Genomic DNA, 8,412 nt, shown 5'->3' on the forward strand with positions numbered 1-8,412 from the left:
ACCCCGCACTTTTTAGAGGAAGTGTGTAGCAAGTCTGTAGCATACAAACAGGAAACATTTCATTAAAATGATAATGGAAAGAATTTTTTCACTCATATTTTAACAAAAATATACTGTGTGCATTCATCCGCTGTAAAGACTATTTTTTTCAGTAATTGAAACAGATGTCTGGATGTTATGATAAGTACGGAGGCCCTCTTAAGGAAATTAACCTTTAAATTGCAATTCTATCATGTTTTGCTGTCACATCTTGTGTGTCAAAGAAAGCAGAAAAATAAATGCAATTTTCTTATTTGTTGACTGTTTCATTTTCATTTAGTTTCTCTGTGAGAGATTTAGTTCATGGTAGATGACTGACAAATGCCTGAAGGTCAGAAAGCCAAAAGTAGTACAAGCAACTACAAAAAAAAAGATTAAATTAAATTAAATTAAATTAAATATATTATTTAAAGATTTATATTTGTATACATTTTACTAGGATGTGTTATAATGTTAAAGCTCATAATGTCAGCAAAAATGCAAAGCATTGAACTATGCTAATATGCCTAACTGGTCTCTAGAGGGAAGGATTTTATATAAAAAGATTTTTCCTGGGGAAAATACCATCACAAATATAGGCTATTAATTACACCTAGAAAGACAATACTGTTTAAAAAACATCATGTCCCAAATCTAACGAAGATTCACAGGCACTAATAAAATATATTATATTTCTATTACATAAGATAGCTTGTATAGTTGTCATTTCATAGTTTGCTAAAGCAGCATTGATATCTGAATTATGTATAATCCTGAGGTCTACAAAAGCGATACAGGTGGGTAGCACAGGTTACATGTCACTGCAGAATTAAAAATAAAGTCTTGTTTTTAATCCACAATCCCCCTTTTTATTTTTCCTTTTTCAATTTTTTTTGGTTGATACTGGACGCAGCACTATTTTTCTTACTCATCAAAGAGTAAGAAGGGGCAGATGCCCCCTCAACACTCTCATTGATGACACAAAGCTGTGAGGAGTAGCCAATGGCCCAGAAGGCTGTGCAGCTCTTCAGAAGGACCTCAACAAGCTGGAGACGGGCAGAGAAGAACCATCTGAAATTCAACAAAGACAAAAGCAGGGTCCTGCAGCTGGGAGGAATAGCCCCATGCACCAGCACAGACTGGGGATTGACCTGCTGGAAATCAGCTCTGCAGAGAAGGACCTGGGAGTCCTGGTGGACAACAAGCTGTTCAGCAGCGTGTCCTGGTGGCCAAGAAGGCCAATGGGATCGTGGGGGGCTTTAGGAAGAGCATTGCCAGAAGGTGAAGGGAGGTGATCCTGCCCCTCTGCTCAGCCCTGGTGAGACCTCACCTGGAGTGCTGTGTCCAGCTCTGGGATCTTCAGGACAAGAGAGACATGGAGCTCCTGGAAAGGGTCCAGAGGAGAACTATGATGATTAAGGAACTGGGGCATCTGTCTTATGAGGAAAGGCTTAGGAAGCTGGGTCTGTTTAGCCTCAAGAAGGCTGAGGAGGAATCTTATCAATTCCTCTAAGTATTTAAAAAGAGGTTGCCAAAAGATTGGAGCCAGACTCTTGGTGGTGGTGATGACCAGAGGCAACAGATATGAACTGGAACACCTGAATATGAGGGAGAACTTATCCTCTCCATACTGAGAGGATGGACTGAGCATGGAAAGTTTTCCTGGAGAGGTTGTGGAGTCTCCTTTTGTGGAGATATTCAAAAGCTGCCAAAATACAATCCTGAGTAATGTACTTAGAACACTCTGCTTGAGCAGTGAGGTGGAACTAGAAGACCTCCAGTGATCCCTTCCAAGTTGTGACCCATTTCAGGATTTTCCTTCCTTCTCTCTTCCATTCTGGCTTTCCTTTCCATTTTCCTTTCTTCTTCCCTTCTGTTGACACATCCAACTCCACATTACACCATAAATTGGCAATGGAGAACATCTCCCTGTACCCTGCATCTCTCTCCTACGATTATCACCCTTGCTGAGCTCTGCTGAATCTTTGAGCTACATTGTGTTAATTATTTGTGGGATTTCTTTGTTTTATTTGCTTTTCTTTCCTTCTTCTTTTTTTTTTCCTCATGTTTTTCCTCCTCTTTTTTTCCTTTAGAAGAGCTGTAGTTTCATATCTGCACTACTACCATGTGCATCATGTTATTTTATGGTCTATTGTTAAAAAGAAAAAAGGAGTTGACCCTTGAATAAGTAGAGAAATGGAAAGCATCCATCAAAGAAAAACTCTGGAGGACCTAGCCCAGTAGCAGTAGGAAATACAAGATATAATGATGATGCAATACAGAAAAAGAACCAGGACTTTTTTCTCACCCTGAAGAATATTATGTAGGTTAGTCCGAAGCCTTGAGACAACAAACGCAACCCATTGCACTGTTGGTGTTACTGATGTGCTTCTTCTTTTCTTGATGATCTGCAGTTTTGTATTTTTTTGTATATTGTATTCTATTTCCTATTATAATGTTTATATGTATAATTATATATTATTTACACTAACCAGGTCCTTAAAAATATAAGTCATCTGACCTGAAAAATCTCTGGTTTACAAAGAACTCTGTTTAGAAAGTGGATGAGGTACCACCAATCATAAATGCAGTTACATATGTTCCCATGTGTGAATGTATGATATTTTTAGACTAGTAAATGACCTTTAAATAATAACTTATGTCATTCTTTTCTCTGTTTCTTCACTCAAACTTATAATTTGTAAAAATATTTGACTAAGCTTCATTCGGTAGAATCTTCAAGAGTCAACATGACAGCTTTGGATACTATTTGTGAAATGAAGCAGAAGCTTCCTTTTTGAAAGAAAAATATTATCAATATGAACAATCATCTCACTGTTTCCTATTCCTTGTTCTCTGCACTGCCTCATCACTCCTTTGTGATGTTCAGAGGTTATCTCAGTCTTGTGATCTGAAACATTCCAAGAAAATACAGGATGCTTTGCATGCAGTAAACAGAATGTTATTGACATGACAGAAGTATTGTATCCATGTTACCCTGCACTAGAGCTAACATTCAGCATCCAGCTAGAAGCAAAATAAACCCTGGACCCAGAGAATTCATACTAACCAGTTCAACTTCGTAATGCCTTGTTATATAGAAATGGATTGCTGCATGTTTAGGTTGTTTTATAGGCATCTCATTGTCAATTTTCAAGTCATGGGTTTCAAGCTGATATATCAGAACCGTCCATGCTACAGCCCCTAAGAGAAGGAAAAAATTGAAATTCTAGTTCAGTGCTGGGTAAACACTTCTGTGTGGCCTGACTCCAATATCAGCACTTCACTTTAATGATAACGACAGCTCTGCTGTTCATTCTAAAATCCTTAAATGTACTTAACAACCTGTTTATGCTTGGAGAGCAGTGAGTTTATGAGGACAGCCAAATGAAACAGATAAGAGTATTATGTAAAACCATATTCTGAAATGTTTATTCTAGCAGTTAGTATGCATCTGGAGTAAATTTGTAGACTGTTATCCTCAGGTTTCATGCATTTTAAATAGAGCATATTTATTTTAATTCAGAAGCAGACAATTATGTGGGAAATAGAAAGGTTTTGACAGCACAACTGCAAATTAGGCATTGTTTGAAAAGGTATAGTCATCTTAGAATCATCATTAATATTTCATGTATCTGAACTTCTCCCACATGCAGGTTGTATGCTGTTTCAACCATGGATCAGCAGCTGCAGCTATTAAAGTTTTATTTTCATTCAGACATTAAAACTGTTTTTTTAACACAATGGCATCATTTTCCCCCTTATCCAAAAAAAACACTTTCTGCAATGAAATCAAGGAATCAGTCTGACTTATACTGAATGTGCATGTGCATAGCAAGGAATTTATTTATCTTTTTGCCACCATTAGCACTTAAAAAATGTCTATCACCATTCTACTTGAAAATACTCCTTTAAAATGGCTAGTCATTATTAAAGGCACTGTCAGCTTGATTTTTACAGCTGCGATATTATTTTTCCACAATTTATAATAATCTTTTGCAACCTCAAAAACAAAATTACTTTTCTCTGTAAATGCTTTCTCCATACAACATATTTACTACATGTGGATTTAGTGGATATGAGAACTCTGCTCCTCTTAGTACCAGTTTAATTGTAAAAGGTAGCTAGATTTTTAAAGAAGAGTTTTATAAAGAGATGTAAGGACAGGGATTGGTAGCATTTGTAATACTTTTTTCCTAGATTTAAATAATTTATTTGAGGAAAAATAATTAAGTTTAATTAAGTTAGTTCTTTAAACTTAGTTATGTTAACTTAGTTAAGTTAGTTCTTTTTCCATTAAATCAGGAGATTTCAGGCTATATTTTGAGATGAGTAAAGACTGATCTGTATCTTTTGACTTAAACAGCAGATTAAAACCCAGAAGTGTTCATAGGTAACAACAAACCAGTTTCATTTTTCTCACTTCCTCACATTCTATCTACACTTACTACTCTCATGTCTAAAAATGTCCTTATAGAATAAGCTAAAACTAGCAGTGTTTTAAAGCTGAGTTAGAATATTATGCTCTTTATATACTGTCATAAAATCACTAAGCTTTTGTCAATATATGCTGTCCTGAAGCAAGTAGAAGGAATTTTATTGACTGGATATTTTTTTTCTACAGGAAACAGATTTATGACCTTGAATGGGGGCTCTGAAAAATCCAAAGAAAGTATGAATGCAAGTATGCTACCTGGGGCATATATTTTTTCATGGTAAATATCTTCAGGAAAACACCCATATCAACTACACAAGCAGCCAGTAGAAAGGACCATGAGAAAGCAACTTTTGTTTCAAAACTTTTATTTCCCTATCACAAGAAAATTGTTTCAAGGCAGAACTCATCTTCTCCAAACATTTTTCTCTGAAGAACACAGCTTGATTTTATGCTACAGAAGCTGTGACTTTTACCCCTAAGGCACAAAACTTTGATAAATGAGAAATATGAATACTTAAGGGACAGAACAACTAGTTCCCTTTCATTAAGAAACTGCCTTGCATATGATGGAAATCTCCTGTGGGTTTGCAAGCATCTTGTTCTCAATGAGAAAATAGTGTGCAAGCCTCTTTAAATGAGGAAAAGAATCAGAAAATAGCATCTGAGAGCAATGGGTAGCAGCTATGGCTCATCAGCCATCATAAATGACAAGACAGATTCAGAAATATGTATCAGCCTGGTTTTCTCTTCCAACTGTCAATACTGGATTGATGCTACTCACCACCCGATTCTACAATACTGAAAGCAAGGAAAAGAGAGACAAACTTACAGTCCTATGTATATACCTTTAGGCTTCATTTGCAAATCAACCCTAGATTTCCGTAAGGTCAATTTTGAAATAAAGTAGCACTATGTGGGATTGAGAGCAGCTTAAACTGTTCCAAGGCTAAAGCAAAACCCAAGCCTCTTCAAAATAAAAAATGCTTAGTGAAGTAGAATATGAAGTAGATTTGTGTTTTAGTTAAAGGTATATAAAATAATTTAGGTGTACTTATTTAAGAATCTGAATCACAAATAGACATCTAACTTTAAGGAAAAACATGAAATGGAATTTTTGAATATTAACAAATATTCACATGGGGGTTTTTATGTCAGGCATTATAATTTTGATAGTCTACTCAGTTTAAATAATTGAAATCAGGTCTTCTTTTTAACAATTGTGGAGGGGGAATGTCAGCTAAGCATAAAAATTTCAAAAAGGTCTAGAAACCAAAGCTCTTTAATGTTCACTGTTCCCCAAATGTCACAGATTTTAGAACATCTTTTATGAACTCACAAGAAAAGTTCAAATTCAGTGAATCCTTTCCTCCATGAATAATTCCCTTGTTGCTTTCCAGAGACCTTGAATTATACAAAACACGGGTTTCCACCTGGGGAAGTACCTGTTATGAAAACAATGAAGACTGGCAAGAAAGAAAACTTTGTATGCTGCTGTTGTTCTTTCCAGAAACATAAAAATCCCCAGCTGTTCACCAGTTACCTTCGAGATGAACTAGCCACTAAACCATCAGGGAAATTAATTATCCACTTGTAGGAATTAAGTTCCGGGGGAAAATGTACTACAGTATTTCCAGTGGTGAGACAAATCCAGCTGCTTCATTAAAGGAAAAATAAACTATTTTCTAGGTATTACAATGTATATATAAGATGAGATATTATCTTTCTACATACATAAGGCCAGGAGAAAATTCCTGGTTTTACCCAGATGATTTTTACTGTGATTTCCTCTTACCAACTATCTATATTGGGGTGACAGATCCACCCAAACATGGTTTGTTATGCAAACTAAAAGTAGAATCCCAAAGAACAAGGGAACATCATACTGGCCCAGAGTATGTTTACCTGCCCTGATACTGAAGAAAACTCGCTTGAGCACACAAGTCACAGAATAAAAAAAATTAATTGGCAATTTAACAGTGACTAAGAAAGGAAAACACCAACAATGAAGAAACTAAGCCTGGTGGAAATTACTGACTTGAATCAAACATGATTAGCAAGTACTTCGGTGACTTTAATCAAATGCTAGGAAATGAGAGTGGTCCAATGTTATATATCAAATTTTAATTTTGAATTCTTGAAATTAGGGCACACCTGAGGCACAGAATGTCAAAATTGAAGATAAGTGTATTTGTGCAGCATTACAGTTTTAAAAGAACTATCGTTATCTACATTTTTGTAGCACTAGAAGGAAGTAGGTTACATTTAAACTATATTTAAAAAAAGCTTTCTATGATTTTTTGCTGTTTCTGCTAAGATTTGTTTCCTGCAGTCCTTAGACTTTGTTTTGAATTACTTAGAGAAAACCAACTGATTTAAATTATGAAAACAGGGAGCCAACAGACTGACCTTTTCCCTTAAAAATCTTTACTTGTTCACTGAGCTAGGAGAAACACTTTGAAAAGTGTAATTGCTTGAGCCCATGACTGCATTTGTAATTTCTTGTGCAAGCTTTTCAATGTTTCTAAATAGTCATGAACAGGGCTGCAACTTCAGCACATGGCAATGGTGCTGCCCTTAGCCTTAGCAAAAATAGATGTTTGCATGGAGCAACATCCCATGGGGGAGCTGTCCTGTAGTCCCACTCCTTACTTTTGTGATCCAAGAAGTTGTATAGACTAGGTAATTTGAAAACAGACAAACAAACAGTTTGGGTAGTGGGTAGGTACTGGGGAGGTAGAAAGGTAGAAAGGAAGTGTAGCCTAAGGGTTTCTTTAGGGCCTTGGGGGGCTTTTTTTTGGGTTTTAGTTTGTTGGTGGGTTTTTGGGGGGGGGGTTGTTTGTTTGTGTTTTGTTTGTTTGTTTTTCAGTAGAAATTACTGCTATTCCTCTCATCTTACCCCAGAATAGTCTAATTGCCCACATGATACCCAACTGCATAGTGCTAGGAAGGCCTCCAGGAAAGGGGGCCTGTTCTTAGAGATCAGACCAGTTTAGCATGGGGGGTGTAAGGTGTACCTTCATTCACCCAAAGTACAGACCTCCTGCTGTCTCTCTCTCAGTTTTCAAACCCTGGCATTTCTTTTCCCCCTCATCAAGCTTAAAGATCTCATTGAGTTCTCCCAGTCCCTCTCCTAGTATCCCCAAACAATCAGACTTTTTTGAGTCTGCATAGAGGCACTCTCCCATCTTAGCTCCATTCTCCATCTCAGATCACTTATTTTCATAAAATTAATTCTTGCCAATCCATGGACACATAATTTTTTCTTGACTTCTAGGATAATGGAATTGAAATTTGGTTACCGGGGACAAGCTTGGGGCCCACTGTAGTTAGAAAATACCAAATGACACACTGCATTTGGCAGCAAAATAGACGCAGTTAACATGAGTAGGGATGCCCCATGAGTGAAACTGGAATTCATTAGACAGGAAGGATGGGCCCTCTTCTTTTTGAATATCAGAGAAGTTGAGCCTACCAGGGAAGAGTTTGTGAAAGAGATGTCATATATTTGCCCAACAAAGCTGATTTTGTATCAGGTGGTATTGTACCTTGCTGGTAGTGGGTCAGACTATCAATCTTTATTTTAAATGTGTCAGCTGCTTCTGAATATGAGTATTTGCATCTCAATAAAATAAACCAAAGGCATGCTGAGCTTAATGAGCTCCAAATATTCTATTATTGTTTCTATTATTCATGACTCTGATACCACTAAGGGTAGTGAATACACAAACTCTTCTTAATACACCTACCTAAGATTTATACAGACAGTATAAGTAACTAAGACACAAAAGCTGAATCACAGCCAGAGGATTCATGTTATGGTCTATCAACTTGTCTAAATGAAATGTTCTATCAAGTTCAGAGTTCTAAATTCAAAACACTGGACTAGTTGGCAAGCAAGATGACTGCACACGATTGTGTTCAAATAGCTGAGGCAAGACAGAGTGAATAGGAGCTGA

Source organism: Vidua chalybeata, chromosome 4, assembly GCF_026979565.1.
Source record: "Vidua chalybeata isolate OUT-0048 chromosome 4, bVidCha1 merged haplotype, whole genome shotgun sequence".
Taxonomy (NCBI): domain Eukaryota; kingdom Metazoa; phylum Chordata; class Aves; order Passeriformes; family Viduidae; genus Vidua; species Vidua chalybeata.